The sequence below is a fragment of the Taudactylus pleione genome, unplaced genomic scaffold (assembly GCF_031769625.1).
Source record: "Taudactylus pleione unplaced genomic scaffold, aTauple2 ptg001408l, whole genome shotgun sequence".
In the NCBI taxonomy this organism is placed as follows: domain Eukaryota; kingdom Metazoa; phylum Chordata; class Amphibia; order Anura; family Myobatrachidae; genus Taudactylus; species Taudactylus pleione.
In genome coordinates this window covers 1,222,705-1,244,385 of record NW_028285808.1, presented here as the reverse complement: position 1 = coordinate 1,244,385, position 21,681 = coordinate 1,222,705, and the positions used below count along the sequence as shown (strand labels likewise).

General features: G+C 47.0%; 1 protein-coding gene across 1 annotated transcript in view; it reads right to left on the bottom strand.

Moving 5' to 3' along the window:
• LOC148442714 (janus kinase and microtubule-interacting protein 1-like) overlaps positions 1 to 20,466 on the bottom strand; it is a 144,780-nt gene extending 124,314 nt beyond the window's left edge. Inside the window, exon 1 of the mRNA XM_088463576.1 lies at positions 20,288 to 20,466. The gene's annotated coding sequence lies outside the window, so the exon portion shown is untranslated. The remainder of the gene's footprint in view (positions 1 to 20,287) is intronic.
• Positions 20,467 to 21,681: the final 1,215 nt, after the last annotated feature.

Sequence of the window (21,681 nt, the reverse complement as noted above, 5' to 3'; positions counted from 1 at the left end):
CTGGTTTAGGCTCTGGTCTACGTGCAACCCTGTGTGGACGACCTCTACCCCTGCCGTCTAGTTTGCGTGGAAGCACCTCTGGCTCTACCACGAAAGGAATGAGGCGCACGAAAGGAATGAAACGAAGGTCCATTGTAAGATCTTCTGGGGGTCGGAGCAGTTGACGGGAGGAAGGAAGACTTACGCCCCGTGGACTGGAATATCCATTTGGCTAATTCTGAATTCTGGGCCAAAGAGCATATCGCCAGTGAATGGTAAACCCTCCACCGCACGCTTAGATTCTGCATCCGCATGTCAAGTGCGCAACCAGAGGGCTCTGCACCCCGAAATAGAAGAAACGGATATGCGAGCACTAATCTGACTGATATCTTTTGAAGCTCGCCCAAGTAAACTGCAGACTCACATATGTGTTCTGCAAGTAGACGTAACTCTGCTCTAGAGGTACCAGAGTCCAAACCGGTAATCAACTGGTCAGCCCAGCAAAAACCACCGCCTAGTTAACCCAAGTGGTAACAAGGGTGGGTCCAAGTTGAGCACCCGCTGCAGTACAAATAGATGTTAGCTTTGTCTCCAACTTACGATCCGAAGGATCTTTTAGTACTGTAGCCCCCCGGTACTGGGAGTGCTGTTTTCTTAGAGAGAGACGGACGCATCTACTGGAGGAGGCGTTTCCCACTTGTCCATCATGGATGATGGAAAAGGGTAGCTAGATGGAAACCGGCGCGGAATTTGGAACCATTTATCCAGTTGTTTCCAGGCCACTGAGAGCTGCTGTTGAAGTTGCAGTGAAAACGGAAAAACCACCAAGCTCTTTGTTCATGAAATAATTCACACTCCTGGGATGCAGGAATTACATCCTCAGGTAAATTCAGTGTTTTTCTAACCGCCAAAATTAGAGATTCCACCCCGGGAGAAGTGGACTCCAACTCCTGAGAGGTACCGTCCTGTAACGTGTCCTCCCATTCTCCTCTTCGGTATCCTCCGTAGTGAGGAATTCTTCATCCGAATCCTCTGACTGGAGAACAGTCGACAGAGTACGCTTTTGTTGGAGGGTGCAGATGTACCCATAAGCTGTACCAGGGTGTCTAAAGACTTGGTTAAATCAGCCACCTAGAGAGGCTGAGACTTACGTGCCTCAGCTAACTCTGACGTTAAGTCCCTCATTACTCCTACCATGTCAACGGCCCATGGAGGAGCAGGTGTGGCCGTAATAGCCATCGGTGGATCTATTGCTTTACTAGCATTACATAACGTGGATCCAGCGGCATGCGGCCTGGATAGTTTGTTGTTACACTTAGAACAGACAAACATCTTTTGAGCCGCTTTTGTTGTGTTTGACATAGATACACACAGTCACCCAGAGGTACACCAGAAGTGAATTTGAAATAAAACAGAAGCTGGATGGGACACAGAGGAAGAGGCACTCCCCTCCACAGATTAGATTCCCTGCACTTACAACCCAGTGATTACCCACAGCCTCTTGCCAGGGATGTAGTCAGGAGAATCAGCCTTCTGCCTGTGCTGCACCCTACCTATAATGGAGAGATGCAGGCAACAGTGGGTTAAACAAACAGCAGCCACGCTGTTCTCACAGCCGCTGCCGCGTAAATGGCACAGGGAGCCCGCGCTGTTAAGCTCCGCCCCCTTCCTCAAGCCCACAGGGGCTCTAATATGGCTGCCACACTAAGTAATCATCTCCCCCTGCAAGCCCCGCTGTGCTCAGCAGTGGGGAGAGGGGAGATGCAATTCAATGAGCAGCGCTGTAGCCGCTACTCAAGCCCCGTTGAACAGGAGCCTCTAGCCGCTCAGCAGTGGGAAGAGGGGAGAAGCGCTATTATCAGCGCCATAGCACTGGCCGCGGGGGCAGGAGACGGGGGATGCGCAAGTGATTTACTCACTGCGCTCCCTGGACGGCTTCCCTCCGAACAGCACTTCCTTCTTGAGGGGGAGTCACCTGACCGGCAGCCGCTTCTGAAGACTGCCCGGCAGCCCGGCTTTGTAGAAGTGCTGTGTGTGTGGCGGTAAGGAGCTGTCAGTGCTTTTAGTATAAGCACTGTGTACTCCTTCCTGCCTTCTATTAAGGACAGGGCGCCAGGTACCCGGACCCCACCTTTAGAGAGGTGGCGAAGGGTACCTAAAAGGTGTAAAAAAAGATGTTAGAAAATAATAAAACTAAATAAATAAAATAAATGTGTTGCTGGAGCACAGCGGGTTGTGACCAGCTCTGTAGGCACATTTTCTAAACTGAGGGCTGGTGTGGCATAGAGGGGGAGGAGCTTCACACTTCTAAATTATTTAAAGTGCCGGCTCCAGCTTTCCACGCCTCTATACCCCCAGCGTAAGCACCTCCAGTGTCCCCTAGTGGATGAAAGAGAAAATCAAATGCCAAGTCTGATTTATATGGAACAATCAATGATGGATGCCATTTACTTTTGTCAGTTTCAAGTTATTTTGGAGCAAAATATGGGTTTTTATTTTTTTGTGGAAGTATATTATTAACAAATTTGTCAAGGACTGTATATATCTAATGCAGACAGCTTCATCACTATACTATATATGATGAATCCTGCTGATTCTGACGCTCCTGATCACATACAGGAAAGGGTTATCTGCCTTTAACTAGGAGTTCTTATTGTTAGCTCAGTATAATAGGACGTCTTCCAGGGAGGCAATTAAAAGTAACATAGAAAGCAAGATAAAATGTTCTTGTTCCATTTCAGGCCTCCAGTGACACTTAGCAATACAGACAGCATGAAAAAGTTTTGCCGCACTGACCTATATGGGATAGCGCAGCCAATGAAATGTGTTCAAATGATCGCCAAGTAATACAATCTGCGGCTTATTCCTCTCTGTAAATCCTCCCCCCCCCCAAATAAACAAAAGTAAAATACTGCATGCCAGCAGACAGAGCCAGCACTACTGTGAAGAGACCGAAGACCTAGATTTACACTACCCCAACTTTTATTTTTATTTTTTTTATTGATATGATACTTGAAAATTAAAGCATATAAATAATAAACACTTAGGGGTATTTTTACTAAAGTGCGGGTTTATAGAATTGGAGATGTTGCCAATAGCAACCAATCAGATTCTACTTATTTATCTAGCACGTTCTAGAAGATACTAATTAGAATTAGATTGGTTGCTTTTTGACCAACATCTCCACTTCTAAAACCCCATATTTTAGTAAATAAAAGCCATAGAATAATTTTCTTTAAGACATTTTTTACTTAAATAAAAAAAAAAAGCCACCTTTTGCAGATAAAACCGCCGAACACACCGGTGGCATTCATTCTATAATGGAAATCAAATACTGCTTGGGAAGTTATTCCCAACGCTGTTGCAGAAGTTATCACAAATGGTTTGCTCTTGTAGGTTGCTGTTTGCAGTCACCCTTTTACCCTGTCCGGTTCATACCAAACCAGATCGGTGGGGTTTACGTCAGGAGCCTGCGCTGGCCATTCCATGATTTGAGGCCTCCTGTCTTGGTCTTTTCATTGAAGGTAGTTCTGACATAGCCTGGAGGTATGTTTTGGGTCATTAACTTGCTGTAACATGAACCAAAGGCATAGACCAACGGCAAAGGCACTCGGCAAACCAAGGGATTCAGCAAGAGCCCCGGACCATCACGCTTCCTCCTTCATGTTTGACAGTTGGTGTCACAGGGGTTTATTTACTAAGGGACAGCTTGTAAACATCGCCGATTCCAAGAGTATTTTGTGACTATTAAAAGCATTGGCCTTTAAAATTTTGGGCATAAAACACACCAGGAAGTGGTGGCTTTTACAAGCTGCCGCTTACTAAATAAACCCCACACACATCCTACTGGACAGCGCAGAAAACCCTGAGTGATAAACCAAAGATTTAACAATTTTGATTCACATTCTTCTTCAGGAGGCCACTGGTGGTGCTTCGTGTCCCAGCAAGATTATTTTTCATTTTTGCAGACCAGCTGTAAAGGGGCCTATCCATTAAAAGATTTTTTGGGTGAAAGACCAAAGACTCTTTTTCCTGCCAACAAAAAGTCTCTCATGCAAAAAAATCTTTCACAAACATGAAAGACTTTGTGAACGATATCTTTAAAAACCAAGGATTGTCACTGAAGAGACAAGGGAGTGGAAATTTTTAATGAATGGAGTGAATATTCATTAAAGAAGGTGTATCCTTGATGTTTTTTAAAAAAAAAGATACATTGGTGGGTGTCCCCCGCATGGCTGCTGACCACCGACACCGATCCCCCCCCCCCCCCAGTGGTGGTCAGTGGGTCCCCATCCCCGTAACCCCCCATCCCCACCCCCAACCCGGTACTTACCTTAAAAACTTGAAATACAGCGTGGTCCCCCAGCGTCAGCTTGCTGCTACTTCAGGGCACAGGAGATGACTGGCAACTGCTGGGAGTCTCCAGGGAGTGGCTTTGCGACAAAAAGTTGTTTGCTATTCGCCATTGCTCGTTCACTGCATATGCACTGAACAACTTTTCTAAAGTCGTTCAGCAATATGCAGAAATTGACCAGCGTATTTGAACGGAAAAATACTTATTCTCTCGTTCGCGGGAGTGCGCGGCGCAGGACGTTTGCAGCCTATCCATTAGACGACTTTTTGAACGATCCGACCAAAACCTCCTGGTTTTGGTCGGTTCGTTCAAAAAATCGTGTAATGGATAGGCCCCTTAAGTTCCTTGAAAGAGGCCTCTTCAATAACTCTGAACTCTATTATTTTTTAGTTTTTGCGAACAAACTGATTTTTTTTCTAACCACTAGCAGTTTACCACTTAATTTGTACCATTTCAGGTTATTCTCTGGACTAGTCCTTAAATTTCAATGAAAAATTTAAAAATTCGCCAGTAGTGTAATTAAATAAAAAAAAAAAATAGTTAAACTTTGAACTAACACGTGGGCCAAATGCCTTCAGGGGCTGAGCTGTGTGGTTACATTATCCATCAGCGGGGAGAGTACACACCTGAACGATATCGGCCCGATTTGGCTAAATCGGAATGACAAATCAGGCATATCGTGCAGTGTGTATGACCGATAGGCGCACTCCCGCAGTCGCATGCAATATCGTGTGATTGGCTGTGATGCAGTGCCAATCACACGATATCGCATGTGAGGCTGTACAAATTAATGAAGGACGGAACAGTGGGCTTAATTCAGACCCGCTCGCAAGCGGGTCGATGTTGCCCAAGTGCGCATGCGCATGACGGAGGCGGCTCCGTCGTGCGCATGCGCGAGACCCGAATAATGACAGCCAAGCCATGACAGCTGGCGTGCTGTCGATGGTGACTGACAGCACGCCCCCTTTGGTGGGCATGCCGGAGGCGTGGCTGCCCAGACGGAGGCATTCCCATGGGCTCTGATAGAACCAAAAGCACTCCAGGGCTTGTGGCAGCGAGACCCTACCGCAAGGGTCTCGTCGCAAGCCTGATGGTCACGATGGTCTTGACCATCGCGACCATCATTTTGGCCGCTCGCTATAGCTGTGGGTGGTCACCCACAGCTATGCGAGCGGCCAGGAGGCCTCTCCAAATTGAAGGAGGGATGGCCTTGATTCAGAGCAAGCGCTCTGTCAGAGCGTCCGGCTCTGAATCAGGGCCAGTGATTGTTGCGTCGTTTATTAAATCTATTGTGTGAACCGACAATCATGCGATGTCCAGGGTGAAGGCAAATTACCCAGCCTAACTGTGTCTCCATCCTAGTTCATTAACATGAAAGCAACTTTATTAATGTTAATATCAATAATACACAACTGAAATATTCACCAGACTTAATTACTGCACAATTCAGCCTTCGTTATCAATGATCTAAACATTAAAATAGTTTAAGGTATTAAATCATTGCTATAACTCAATAGCATGAATGGCTGAAAACCTATTAGCACAATGTAATAATATCTGACTATTTATGACCATGAGATCTATAAAATGAAAAAGTGTCCTTGGGCTCTATTTACTACAATCCGCATATTGAATGCGGATTGTAGTGTGATATTACTGAGTGAATTCGCATTGCGAATTCAGGCAATATCACAGGGATTTACTATAAATCCCTTGCAGGGACAGAGCTTGCGATAAAGCTCTGTCCCTGCGGATCCCATCCGCACTCTAGTCATGGTATTTTCGGAAAAAATACCGCGGCTAAGAGCCCGCGCATGCGCCGACCCACCGTCGCTGCTACCCCCCACCGATGCTAAGCCCCGCCCCCCCACGATCGTGGACCCCCAGGACCCCCCCTCCCCCCCCCGCGACCCCCCCTCCCTTCATTACACTTAACTGCATTCTCCTGGCCTCCGGTGATCTTCTCCGGGCTTCCCGATCAGGTGATCTCCCATACTGCACTGGGGCCCGATCACCTGATGACCGGGCAGCAGTGCACTGTGGGAGACCAGCTGACCGGAGAGGAGCCATCACCGGAGGCCCGATCACCGGTCCCTGGATTCAGGCAAGTAAAAAAAAAAATTTACCATTTTTTTTTTTCTTTTTTTTACAGCAATCCGCTTGCGGTCTGTTTAGACCACATAGCTGATTACTGGTACTGGCTCCCGCCTCTGCTCTCCCCGTTAGAGCAGAGTGGGAGCCCGGTAACCGGGGGAGACCCTGTATAAGGCCACCTCCAGGTGGCGTTATTATCACAGGGCTTCCCCCGGTATTTTTTTACAATTTATTTTTAGTAACTCTGGTCGGATCACATTTCCCATTACAAATTCAATTATGGGAAATGCGATCTGCTTTACTAAAAATAAGTGATGCTAGGGGTTGGAGTAGAATTTTAGTAATTCTACTCCAATTGCCCTGTAATAACTACAGGTGAAACTAAAATAATGTGAAAAGGGTGTGAAAACACCCTTTTTCACTTTATTTTAGTAAAAATAATGTTAATAAATACAGCCCCTTGTCCTTTATGGATTGTGTGATCAGCCAGATATCATTACTATCGACTGGGCGCTTGTTCAAGCTTATAAGTTTATACAGAGGTCTCAGATGTTTAAATATTGAGAATTACAGGAAAGGTTACCTCTCAGACAAAGGGCAAACGTACAAGCTCACACCACTCAATTCCCCACTTGCCAAAATACCCCTAATATGCCTTTAGACCACCACATGCCACTCAACCTTGTAACTTGGCCTAAAGGTGCGTACACTGTGCTCACAATGCGATATCATGAGCGATTTCCCTTGAACTCTCCCCAGGCAGCTCCCCGGCACTCCAGGACACGATATGGTGCTAAAAAGTGTCCAATCTGACCAACGATCTATTGTACATCCTTAACGATTTTTAGTGCATTATGTACGAGATTGGCAGATCTTGCCTGCTGTAGGCAAGATTTGAATTTACACGATTTGTCATTCCGAAGCGGGCGAATTGCGCAAAATATCGTCTAGTGTGTAAGCACTTTGAGACCCCCACAAGTCTTCCGACTACCACATGACTAAATATTCACACTCACTGCGAGTGCCCAGAACTAATCTAGCAACCTAACTAATGACATCCCTAATTCAATATATTTTAATAATGGGAGCCTAAAAATGACTTCAGTCCGGTACCCGCAGAGGAAGTAAGGAGAACGCAGTGCGCAGAATACACTCTCTCCCTTCTCTGATGTGCTGTGTGACCTCCCTGTGATGTGGAAGTCGGCTGCTCCCATTCAGTCGTATTCTCTGCTTTATGATATCAAGCAGGGAATAAGCCAGAGCAGTGACTATAAACTAAGGATTACTGGGTGACTGGCAGCCAACGGGCCATCGCTTGCCCATCACTTCTGTATGGACATCTGTCCCCCCCTTCCCCAAAGTGAAACTTTTTACGTACCGTTTATTCACCATGACAGGAAGAAATAAAAGCACAACCCTTATGTAGTTATTATAATTCTGGCAATTTACAGGAGCAGCTGCTTTGATACAGTTTACAAACTTTACAGTCAAAATGCGGTGAATACTTTCTGCAGCAAAGTCCATCTTTACCTTTTTCAAACCGTGACAGGGTATCAGTATTTGCCACAGGAATCAGGGGCAGTTCTAATCTACGATAGACAGGTTCCTTTTATAAAAAAAATAGTAAAAACACACAGGGTGGGATGTACTAAGCATGAAAATGTGGGGAAAACTCTGAAAATGCTATTATCTGAGTTTTGGCCGCATTTCCATATGTACCAAGCTCCGGAATGTGATAAATTCCGGAGCTTGGACCCGGTGGGTAACGCCATCTAAAGATAGCTATGGGCTTCTTATCGGGGCAGAGGGACTTCTGGTTAATAAACTAGGAAGCCCCTCTAGCATCTACCTATCACAAAGGACAAGTCTTATTGGGAGAGCTGTCCTTTGTGATTTAATCACATTTCTAAGTACATATCAGCGTAATAATGCCGGTTTGTACCTGAAAAGTGGCAGGATGTACCACATCGAGGATGCAATGCTTAGTACATCCTGCCCAAAATCTTATTCGTTTTCACATTTACAACATCCACAGCAGAATACTGCCAGGAGTCCTGTAGATGAAACACTTGCAATAGTGCAGTTATGTTGAGCATAGGAATATGAAAATGTTTAATCACCCTATGAACTTGGACGCTGCTGAAAGACTTATTGTACAATTATACCTTTTTTTTTTTTTTTTTTTTTTTTTAATCTAATTTCATCCAAAGCCTTTTATCCTATAAATAGCAGCTGGCCAAGGAATAAAAGAGACTTGGCTGAATATATTAACCCCTATTCCACTGCCACTAAAACCCAGGTTATTGTCGTGTCAACCCAGGTCACAGCTTAATGGAAAAGGCTTTAAGGAAAAACACACGGTCGACTGACCCTTCCCGGGTCTCGAGCAGGGTTTGACCCTGGTAAGGCTCAGTGGAAACTGGTATCCCAGGTCAACCGACCCAGGCCACATTTACAACATAGGGAGGACCGCATTTCCTGGCGTTTGGAGATGATGTAATCTCCAAGCGCAGACAGAGGTAAGCCCCGGCAATATCCTGGGTCCAGTCTGCAGTATAAACAGGGTTCAAGCTGCTGTGATACAGATTGAAATCAGTGTTCAGTGACCCGACTGGACCTGGCATTTTGGTAGAAGAGTAGTATTAGGATGGGATGTACCAAGGGTAGAATGCAGTAAATCCCCCGAAAATTCTGTTTTTGGGGTTTTACTGCATTTTTCATATGTACTAAGCGCCGGAATGCGATGCTTTGTCCCGGTGGGGAATGCCATCTTTGGATGGCTTTACCCAATAGAAGCCTATGGGCTTCTAGTCAGTACTCCTCTGCACATGCACAGAAGGACAATAGAGGGACTTCTGGGTCATAAACCTGGAAGTACCTCAAACGCAGAGAACAGCTCTTACAGCGAGAGCTGTCCTTTGCAATTCTCTAGGTACATACCGTCGATATTACCAGTATGTACCCGATAATCGTCGGTATGTACGGCATTACAGATGCGAAGCTTAGTACATCCCGCCATTAGGGCTTGATTCAGACCCGCTTGCAAGCAGGCCGATGGTGGCCCAGTGCACAGGCGTGGCGTGCACGAGCCCTGGAGCGAGTGAGACCTTCACTCGCTCCAGAGCTCGCAGCAAAACGGGGTGGCTGTCGATGTTGATAGACCGCTCTCCCCGTTTTGTAGGCGGGTAGGGGTAGGGGGGGTGGCTGAACAAACGGAGGCATTCCCGAAGGAACGCCTGCCACTCGTGATGTCAGTAGTGGACTTCCGGCTCTATTAGAGGGCCGGAATGTAAAAATATATGGACGCCCTGATTCAGAGCGAGCGCACGCAAATAGCATGCGGCTCTGAATCAGACCCTTAGTATGAACTACTAATGCGAGGTAAATTTAAAAAAAAAAATTCTTTCATCTTCTCCTCAATGGAAGATTAGCAATAGACAATTCCTAGGTAAGTAATGATTACTAGAAAAATGTATGTGCTCCAGTACGTATAGAGGTGAATAAAGGAAAAAAGTCTATACATACCCTCTGCTGAAATAACCCACCCCCAACATATAATTTCTCTATGCGAGGATGGAGATAATTATTGCACTGATTACCGCAATGTGGGCCTGATTCAGACCTGGTCGCAAGCGATGAGCGCTCGCAACCGGGTCGATGGTGGCCCAGAGCGCATGCGCACGACGGAGCCGGCTCCGTCGTGCGTATGCGCAAGACCAGGATAGCGACGGGCAATCCGTCGCTCCGGGTCTCGCACCAAAGGGGACGTGCTGTCGATGTTGAGTGACAGCACGCCCCCTTTGGTGGACGGGTCGGGGGGTGGCTGCCCAGACGGAGGCGTTCCCATGGGAACGCCTACCGTTTGGGGGCAGCCCCACTGACATCACAAGTGATGTCAGTGGGAGAGCTTTCGGCTCTGTTTGAGCCGAAAGCTATCTGGGGCTTACGGCCACGAGACCCTACCACAAGGGTCTCGTCGCAAGCCCGATGGTCGCGATGGTCTTGACCATCGCGACCATCATCCTGGCCACTCACATTAGCTGTGGGCCGCTCCATAAAAAAAAAAAAAAAGACGCCCTGATTCAGAGCGAGCGCTCTGTCAGAGCATCCAGCTCTGAATCAGGGCCTCTGTTCCCATGTACCTCCCCCTCGGCTAGAAGCTAGGTGAGGGCACCAGTTCCGCAGAAAGGTAGACAGCACGTTCATGTATGAGGTATGTGTATGTCTGACTGGTGTCTTAGAGGTGGGAAGCGGTCAGTAGGTACCATCTCAGGGTGCTGGTATGGTACGAAGTATACCAAATTCTGCTCAGATAAAAACCAAAGAGGATACAGAGAGTGAGCAACAGGACGTCCGAAAACAACATCATCTATATGTAAGCCATAGCTCCCAAATGACCCGCTCTGGGCGTGACAGTCCCGTTTTTCTGGGACTCTCTCATCAACCCACCCGCGGGCCGCAGTGTCATGGGGAAGTTAGGGGAAGCATGCACTACTGGTCTGCATAGCAGAGCAACAGGTGAGTAGATGCTATGGGCATGTACAGCATCTACACTAGTGTTTTTTTCTAGCACCCTGCAGCTGTCACAACCAGTGCAGTTCCTCCTTCCTGCCTGGTGTGTCACACTCTGTTCTGGTGCTTCTAGCACACTCTGCTGATGCAACAAACTACTCATATACAGACCAGAGTGTGCCAGAAGCACCAGAGCAGAGAGCGGCACCCCAGGCAGGAAAGAGGAACTGCACGGGTTGTAACAGGTGCAGGTGCTAGAATGAACACTATGCACAGTGTGTGGACAGTCTCTGAGGGCAGCCCAGCATCTACGGGAGTCCTGGGCACCCCCCCAAAGTGACGGATTGGGTGTGTGTGATGAGGCCACGTCCCCTTTTTCGGGCACGCACGCCTAAGGTGTGCAAAGTTGTCCCTCTTCGGATTTCTATAATGTTGGGAAGTATGTGTAAGCTGGACTAGTGGATTCCCCACTTGTGTAGCATTAGCCTGTCCACTAACAGTTAGCGTGCATACACACGTAACGATTTTGTAACCAACGATATTATGTCAGATTTTCCTTTGAAAAAGTTAACAATTTTTTGAAGTGTAATGAACGATTTTTACAACGATGAACGACCAAATGTTCCTTCCTTTAATGAAAATCGTTATGTTGGACAGCCTGAAATGGACGATGAACTACAAACGGGAGCACGCTTGAACAATTATCGTTCATCAACTGAACGATTTTTTTAATGATTGAACAATAAAGACGTCGTTAATGACAAATCGTGTATATGCACCTTAACTAATCGTTGTCTAACAGATATTTCAACCATTTATAACACCATGCAAACAGAAAACTGCAGGCATCCATTTTCAGGATAAATTACCTCTGTGGTCCTGCGGTCATGATGTGGAGATGCTGAAGTTACGATGACATAGCCCAAGGGCATAAGCCTAGCAGTATTTACAAATCATTCACAGGATGTCCAAGTGTTTTGTTCACAATGGGGTAGAACAGCAGGAGATGGAGAACCTCTTTAATGCATTAAATACACAGCTGCAATCACACACTGCCCAGAGCCAGTAACTAGCACATTGCCTGCAATCACCAACTGCCCAGACTCAGGAGCTAGCACCGTGCCTGCAATCACCAACTGCCTTGACTCAGGAGCTAGCACCGTGCCTGTAATCACCGACTACCCAGACTCAGAAGCTAGCACCGTGCCTGTAATCACCGACTACCCAGACTCAGAGGCTAGCACCGTGCCTGTAATCACCGACTACCCAGACTCAGAGGCTAGCACCGTGCCTGTAATCACCGACTACCCAGACTCAGAAGATAGCACCGTGCCTGTAATCACCAACTGCCCAGACTCAGGGGCTAGCACAGTGCCTGTAATCGCCAACTGCCCAGACTCAGAAGCTAGCACAGTGCCTGCAATCGCCAACTGCCCAGACTCAGGAGCTAGCACCGTGCCTGTAATCACCAACTGCCCAGACTCAGGAGCTAGCACTGTGCCTGTAATCACCAACTGCCCAGACTCAGCAGCTAGCACCGTGCCTGTAATCACCAACTGCCCAGACTCAGGAGCTAGCACCGTGCCTGTAATCACCAACTGCCCAGACTCAGGAGCTAGCACTGTGCCTGTAATCACCAACTGCCCAGACTCAGGGGCTAGCACTGTGCCTGTAATCACCAACTGCCCAGACTCAGGAGCTAGCACCGTGCCTGTAATCACCAACTGCCCAGACTCAGAAGATAGCACCGTGCCTGTAATCACCAACTGCCCAGACTCAGGGGCTAGCACTGTGCCTGTAATCACCAACTGCCCAGACTCAGGGGCTAGCACTGTGCCTGTAATCACCAACTGCCCAGACTCAGCAGCTAGCACCGTGCCTGTAATCACCAACTGCCCAGACTCAGGAGCTAGCACCGTGCCTGTAATCACCAACTGCCCAGACTCAGGAGCTAGCACCGTGCCTGTAATCACCAACTGCCCAGACTCAGGGGCTAGCACTGTGCCTGTAATCACCAACTGCCCAGACTCAGGAGCTAGCACTGTGCCTGTAATCACCAACTGCCCAGACTCAGGAGCTAGCACAGTGCCTGTAATCACCAACTGCCCACAACCAGGAAGGAGCACAGTGCCTGTAGACAGCTCTATAGACTTTGGGCCTGATTCAGAGCCGCTTGTAAGCGGTCGCTCGTTCGCTCTGAGCGATGTTTGCCCAACTGCGCATGCGTATGGATCGTTATACGCATGCGCGAACCAGTCAGTGCGGTCGAAATTCATGTGCTCGCAAAAGAGCGAATGCCTAAAAATTTGAGTGACAGAAAGAGGCGTATGTGGGTGGTAACAGGGGAAGGTGCTTGAAAACGGGGAGTGGAGATCCGAACGCAGGCGTGCTTAAAGGTCAAAACGGGCGTTTTATGGGTGCGCATAATTAAAACAGCAGCGTCATTGACCACGTCACTGGGTTATTCTAGAGCCAGAACTGCTCGCAAGATTGTGGTAGCAAAAACCAACCACAAGAATAGCGAGCAGTTCATACGCTGTTCGATGTACTCGATTAATCTAATAAATAGCGGACATGACGTAGGATGTGAGCGGCCAGGGGGCGTAGTTTTCCAAAAAACGACCGCAAGTTTTGTACGCTCGTTCAGACCTAGAGGCATGAACAGACCGCAAAGAGCGAACGGTTCATTAGAATAGCCACCCCTATTTTCTGGACAAGCGAGCGCTAATTGCGTCCGGCTCTGAATCAGGCCCTTTATATACAGCTGTCAGTAGGTACTGTGGAGACAGAATACTGTGTTTATGGATATGACCTGCCTGTTGTCTACTTGTACCTAACCAACAGCTACAGTATAATTGCCATTCCGCTTCCTTATGCATGAGTTGTTTGCCATGGGCGAGGCAAAAAAGATTGACAGCATCTCTAGATAGACAGTCAATAGGTTAACAGAAGATGGTTGACACTGTCAAAAGGTCAACACACAAAAGGTCGATTTTTTTTTTTTTTACCCTAACCCTCCCCCAACCCCTAGTGCTTATTCGTAACCCTCCCCCTGGTGCCTGAACCTAGCGTAACCCTAACCCTATCCATCCCCTTCCGCAGCCTAAACCTCCACTAAGTGTCTAAGCCTAAAAAATCCTGAAAAACCATGTGTCAACCTTTTGACCATGTCGACTTTTTAAATGTTTGACCATGTTGGCCTATTGCCTGGTGACCATCTGATTTCCACCTATTGAGTGTCTATCTAGACACTGTATATCTTCCATCCGGATACCGTTCCCCACATCTGGTAGCCTTCTGATGTTACCAGGTGTATTGGAGTGGTTCCTCTGCATATTCTATTCTTGTGGACACTAGTCTAATGCTGACCATGGAAGCATGGGTGTGGCAGGTGGCATCAACTTGGAGACTGCAGTTTATTTCAGTGGCCATCAGTGTATAACAGGTAAGGCTACCACCTTATTCTATAACATTTCTGTCTACTTTAGCTCTATGATGTAAACTCTCATCTGTGTGTGCAAAACTAAATATACAGGATGTCAAAGCCAAGGTGCGTTCACATATTATTATTATCGTTTATTTATATGGCGCCACAAGTGTTCCGCAGCGCCTCACAAAATACATAAACAAAGATTGATCTACAGTGACTTACAGTACAGTACAATACAATACATAGTGTTCACTCTAGCTCCGGCGTGAGGCCGGGCGCCGGAGCTAGAGAGGGCGACCGAGAAGGGGGCGTGCTCATTGAAAAGGGGGCGTGTCTATAAGACGCGTCCCCTTTTCGTCACCCTTGGGGGCGTGCCCGGCACTTACGGACACGCCGGGCAGCCCCCAAGCCCTGCAGACAGGGAGAATAGATGCCGGGCGCATGCGCCCGGCGTCTATTCTCCGGCGGTGACCGGGTCAGCGCACATTTCTTCACCCGCGGGACATTGCGACCCGCGGGTGAAGACGGCTCCCACAGGCTGTTAGGGCAGGGCGCTTTTTGCCTTCCAGAAGGAGGGCAGGGTGCCGCGCCCCGCTAGAACAGCCTAGCGGGAACGCTAATTACAGGACATGGATAATATACATTGCTACATTCGCGACCATAACACCCATATAAGCAACAATGCAAAGCAACCAAGTGTTAGGTTCCCTGGTAGAGAGTAAGAAGTAGATGAAGGTAGAGTAAGGAGAAGCACAAGAGGGTAGAGGGCGCTGCTCATAGGAGCTTACATATCACACCTGATTATAGAGACAAGGCATAGACTTGCTCATACGAAGGCAAGGCCTGATGCACAGTCTGAGCTCTGATTGGTGGGATCTGTGCCGTTTGGTAAAACATTTGGGTGAGTAGAATGAATACCCCGCATTAACGTCCCCAATTCAGAAAACAGACATCTGTCAACTTTTACACCTAGTTATCTATATTGTAACGATCAACATGAAATTAATATGTTCAGCGAAGTCTACCGCCAGGGCCCACTTAACAGTACAGGTGATCGCAATTGCTTCAAACTAAAGCAATTTGTTAGAAATTATTACATTTTAGACAAGACTATAAACTAAAGCAAAAGGAACCTGCTTCTAACACATTTTAGCTTAATGGCTACACAGTAATGTTCACTGATCAAACTATGGGGTCAATCCTATTCTATGCGATGTTCTCGCAGGTGTGAGTCATCGCGACAATGGGCGCGCTTGACGGAGGCCCGAATTTGCTTAAATAGCCCGTAGGGCTCAGAGCAAAATGAAGCAAATTCAGGTTCGGAGCAGGCTGTGAAGGGTGCGTGGGGCCAGTCTGTTGCCGGCGTTTTAACGCCGTTGCAACAGCAACTCGCACCCTTCGCATGGAATAGGATTGGCCCCTATAAAGAAGAAAAAAAAAATAGAAAAATAAAATAAGACAATCAAAGCTCACACAGGTAAACTAAAGCTTATTTTAATATATTTATCCATTTGGAGACTCAAAAAGCAAATGCCAAGGCCTTCAAACCAGCAGCCCAGTTATACAGCAAGCAAGTTATAGGCCCTTGTACTGGCCAAATTGCATTGAATTTTCAAAAAGGTTCAAACGGTGAAAGCAGAGAGTGTGGCTGTATGGTTTACAGCTCTGAAGGTCCTCTTTGTTCTATTACACACGTCACCCCAACCTATGGGCCTGATTCAGAGCCGGACACTCTGACAGAGCGCTCGCTCTGAATCAGGGCGTCTTTTCTTTTTTTTTATGGAGCGGCCTCCTGGCCGCTCGCATTGCTGTGGGTTGCCACCCACAGCTAATGCGAGCGGCCAGGATGATGGTCGCGATGGTCAAGACCATCGCGACCATCGGGCTTGCGACGAGACCCTTGTGGTAGGGTCTCGTTGCTGCAAGCCCCAGAGAGCTTTCGTGATGTCAGTGGGGCCGCCCCCAGACTGTAGGCGTTCTCATGGGAACGCCTCTGTCTGGGCAGCCAACCCACTGGCCCGCCCAACAAAGGGGGCGTGCTGGCCCGCCCACCAAAGGGGGTGTGCTGTCACTCAACATCGACAGCACGCCCCCTTTGGTGCGAAGACCCGGAGCGACAGATTGCCCGTCGCTATTCGGGTCTACCGTCGTGCGCATGCGCTCTGGGCCACCATCGACCCGGTTGCGAGCGCATCTGAATCAGGCCCATATCCTTTAGTCTGAGTTTAACTGCATCTTCACTGAAGACCTTACATCAATCTTTAACCTTAATAAAAGCTCTGACTGTAACCTAGTACCCAGCAGTCAGTCTCACAGTTCCTCATAGCCAAGAACCATTCATGACCCATCTCAGAGTTATGATGTCCAAACACTGGTGGGAGGCTATACATGTAGCATTATCTTTAAAGTGGAAAGTGCGCACTTGTTAAAAATAAAAGGCCCATCCACATATACATAATGGCAAGCTATTTTTTTTTTTTTTTAGTACATATCCTACTTACTGTAGCTAGACTGATAGTGTCTCTGAATTCATTGCAGTCAACATCACCCAGCACTTACATGAAATTATCCCTCTCTGCTCAAAGATCACAGGACAGAATAACACCCCTGGACTTTAAATGTAAGGACATAGAAAGACACTTAACAGTTGGTGGCAGTAACTACTCTTCAAAAGTCAGAGACTTCTACAAGTGGGAAGAACGGCTACAGGACCAATGAAAAAAGTGATTCCTTATAAACTAAAATGAAGAAAACTTGATTGCAACAGGCCAAAAATTACAATAAAAACTGTTGTATGGAGGAGCCATGGAATGGTGCATCTTCAGTAGCCAGTAAAACATCCCTAAAAAAAAAGTGCTTTGGAAATGTTTTGCCTCTACCGGGCCTGAAAACCTTATTCCCATTGAAGACCATGATGAATTCCAAAAAATATAATGGTATTCTAAAGCGCAGTTATTCCATCTATTGAGAACATCCAACATGGTGATGGACTTCTCCAGCATGACCTTGCTCCTGGCCATACTTCTAGAGAAGTGAAGACTATTAATGAAAAGGGGACAATAAATATGAGAGTGAGAAGGCTGGGTACTCCCCTAATTAAATAAGACTTGGAAGAAGGGACTGTTGAACCAAGGAATGGTTACTTTCTAACATATAGAAAGTGTGGTTTTGTGATGATGAATTAAGAAACGTGAAAAGCTTGCTCTATTGATGACCTCATATAAAACAAGTTATTGCAGCTACAGGTGATCATATTCATTATTAATACGTAAATAAATCCATTTTCAATAAACAAATTTTTTTTTTTTGCATATGACTGCACCTATGAACTCCTCATACCCCTGCACTGTAGTTTGAGCCACATTATATGGTGACCAAAGCTCATCATACTGCAAACTCCATTTACCAGCAAAAAGCAAATTACAGTGACTTGTGCAGAACACTGTAAACAGTTACCCCAAGGCTGGTCACACCCTGGTCTCCAGGACACCTTGTCATCTAACAGAGAGCATGTCCCCTGCTGTGGGCACTCACCTTACCTTCCACTGCTTTCCTTGTAGGCATAGGATGGCAGGCTCTGGCTGAAAAGCTCATCTCAAACACTAGAGTCAGATCTCTGGGCCTGATTCAGAGCCGAACGCTCTGACCAGAGCGCTCGTTCTGAATCAGGGCCCTCCTCCATTAAAAATGGAGCGTCCTCCTGGACGCTCGCATAGCTGTGGGTGACCACCCACAGCTATAGCGAGTGTCCATGATGATGGTCGCGATGGTCAAGACCATCGCGACCATCGGGCTTGCGACGGAGACCCTGCGGTAGGGTCTCGCTGCCGCAAGCCCTGGTGTGATTTTGGCTCTATCAGAGCCAAAATCACTCCCACTGACATCACTACTGATGTCAGTGGGGCCGGACTCAGACGGTAGGCGTTCCCGGCACGCCCACCAAAGGGGGCGTGCTGTCAATAGCACGCCCCCTTTGGTGCAAGACCCGGAGCGACGGAGAGCCCGTCGCTGTCCGGGTCTCGCGCATGCGCACGACGGAGCTCCCTCCGTCGTGCGCATGCGCAGTGGGGCAACATCGACCCGCTTGCGAGCGTCCTGCGCTCGCGAGCGGGTCTAAATGACCCCCTCTGAGTGCAGCATTGGATGCCAGGATAGTGCTGGATTTTAAAATGCACCTGGGCACCAATTGTTATTGTTCCTCCAAGCTGCATACAGGAAAGGGAACAATAATGTTTCATTTGCTCACGGTGGTGTATAATAGGATGGGTATTTGGAGTGTTATGGTGCGTACAGACGTAGCGATCAGCCAGCGATACGATATCGCTGGCTGATCGTCATGCACCCTCCCAGGTGTGCTGGGTGATTGATATCGATCACCCAGTACACCACATACTTACCGGCAACTATAGCGACCCGCAATCTAACTTGCTCGATATGGAGCAAGTTGACCAGCATGCACGGCCGATGGATGATATCGCTATAGTCCATACGTGGCCACGCATCGCTGGTCGATGGTAAGTTGGTAGGGTCCTTTTAAATGACCGATTTGAACGATAACGGTAACGATATCATTATCATTCTTTAAAATCGCTACGTATGTACGCACCATTAGCCATTGCAGTACAGGGGAAAAGACATTCCCCAATCAAACTTATTGCAGTAGCTGCATACACATGTAAAGATTTTCTGTCCAACCATCCAACTAGTTGATTGGTTGGAATGAAAATCTGGTAACGTATGGGAGTAAATGATGATTAGCAATTTGCTCCTAAATGCCAGAAAACAGATGAAAAGTTTGTTAAATGTTTGATCTAAACGATTTGTTCAAACAACAGTTTTTGTCCATTTTCCGGCGTTTGAGAGCAAATTGCTGATTGTCAGTTACTCCCATACGCTACCAGATTTTCATTCCAACCAATCAACTAGTTGGATGGTTGGACAGAAAATGTTTACGTGTGTATGCAGCTTAAGTATGACCTTGACAAAAGATAGGGGAGGAGCTTGCTGTATATTACAATAAACTTATTGAAACTGCAGCAGTATGGTGCCAGCGATGCCGGCCCATCCGATATGGAGGGTCCCTCTCAGCTTTCCTGGGCATGAGCCATCATATGCGCCGAATAGCTTCATTGGGCTATCTATTCCAGTACTGAAAGTTAAACTGGGACTCAATGCATATGCACCACCCAATAAAAACATGTAGACCAGCTTTACATGGGGTCACGGCACCCAAGTGCTACAACCCTGGATCCAGCTATGAGGAATGCGGGGTCTGCTAACAAGTGAAGTTGATAATAAATTGAGTGTTTGGCTGAATGTGAAAGACGTAAAGTATGTGGAGCAAGGGCCCATTATTTGAGAACCCAGGGTAGTTCTCCCATGTCACAACACAGGAAGGAGATACTCTGTGGGGTAACGGGCTGGGTGGTGGGATTTAATTTTTCTGATGGTACGTTCGGTAGACTTGTCCAAAGAGTATAAAAAGCTACTGTACACCTTTTATCAACTTGTAACTTATGGAGACTACCAGCACATTTTAATCATTAAAAAAGAAAAGGAAAAAAAGTTTCAAAGTCTTTTAGTTGCAAAAAATACATCTGTTTTTTTTTACCATTTATATTGTTTATTTACTGTATATTTTAACTTTCACAGATTCAAAAAAAAATTAATCCCTTTTCCCGTTTTTATACAACTGAATGTCCATTGCTACACAAGGGCAGAACATGGATATTCCCAGTCTGTTAGTATAGGACCCGTACCAAAATATACCCCGCAAATAAGTTTGTAAAAATTCCAATATTACATTGTTCTATATAATTTTCAGTAACTTATACACTGCAGATGAAAGTAACTGATAACAATACTCAGATACATTACCATAGTGCAAATGAGTTAGCAAAACACTTAATTGCACTTACCAGCATATAGGATGTCTCCTGCTAAGTACAGGTAAAGCCAGCTCCTACCTCTTCTGAGACAATTAGTGAGAGTCACACACCTGGCACTAATTCTGTTCTCAACTCTAAATACGGACAGACGTATTTAGCTTGTGTCCATGTAGATTTGTGATTTCAATAAGTTTACTATAAACCACAACTACATACTAATATCTATAACCTTGTAGGTTTCTTCACAAAATCTGCACACATTAAACACACGTGCCTCATAGCTACATCACAATGACCTCACACATACATGCCTGCAGTGTTTGTTATGCAGCATATATGTGTGTTTGGTGTGTGTCTGGCTGATTTGGTATCTGTTTCTGCTTTTTCTAATTATTTTCTGAGATGCCAGTTTACCATGTAGGCTAGGAAATATGCTTTTGATTTAAAGGCAAAATACCTATGAAGAGTTTATCTTTTAGAAGGTCAGGGCCTGATGCAGACTTATGATGTTTGCGGACATCATGTTCTCGCACTGTGCATGCTACGGAAAAAAAAAGTGCACGCCACTAGACTTGTGCAACTTCGTCGCATGTCCAACTGCGTCTGCAGGGTTTTTGCACCCAGGATAAGGTTGGTGGAAAGTCTGATAATGATGAAGGGTACACAAATTAGCGTACGGAATGGGGGCGGTCTGGTCTCTCTGTAACGCGGGCCATACACGGTGCGATAAAGCAGCCGATCCAACTGATTGGTGTGATTTGGCTGCTATATCGCACCGTGTATAGGCCTGATGTCGGACCGAGCACGCTCCCATGGGGTCGTACTTCACCCCCCGATCTTACTGCAGGATCAGTCGATCAGGGAATGCGATGTGTGATCCCATGCACCGCTATGCGCAGGCTTCCCGACTATTTGGCTGCCTCCCTGGGAGAGGCAGCCAGCTTGGTACAGCTGGGGGACGTCACAGTTTTGAGGGTGGGTCGTGGCCTCACGATCGCTTTATTGCCGCCCCGCCCTTGGCAAACATGTAATCTCGGCATTGTGTTGCCGGGGGCGGGGCCATGATGATTTAGCGCGAATCACGTCATCAGCCCCCACTGCAAGTATACATTTTTTCTATTATATCTAGCGGGCAGGGGGGATAGAAAATGACCGGGACAAGTGCCTACTTTTTCGGGAGGTCGGGAGCTGCACCTGATTTTCGGGAGGCTGCCGGCCAAACCCGGGAAAGTAGGCATGTATAGCAGGTGAGGGAGGGGGGAGCCGACATATCAGGCGGTCGGCCACCTGATCACACTGGGTATCCTGTCACCTCGAACGGTGCCATTGCTCCGTGTATGGCCCGCATAACTGTTTGATACATGAATACCATGTATTAGTATTTATATAACAGTCTTATGTGCTAGGAAAATGCAGCAAGCAGA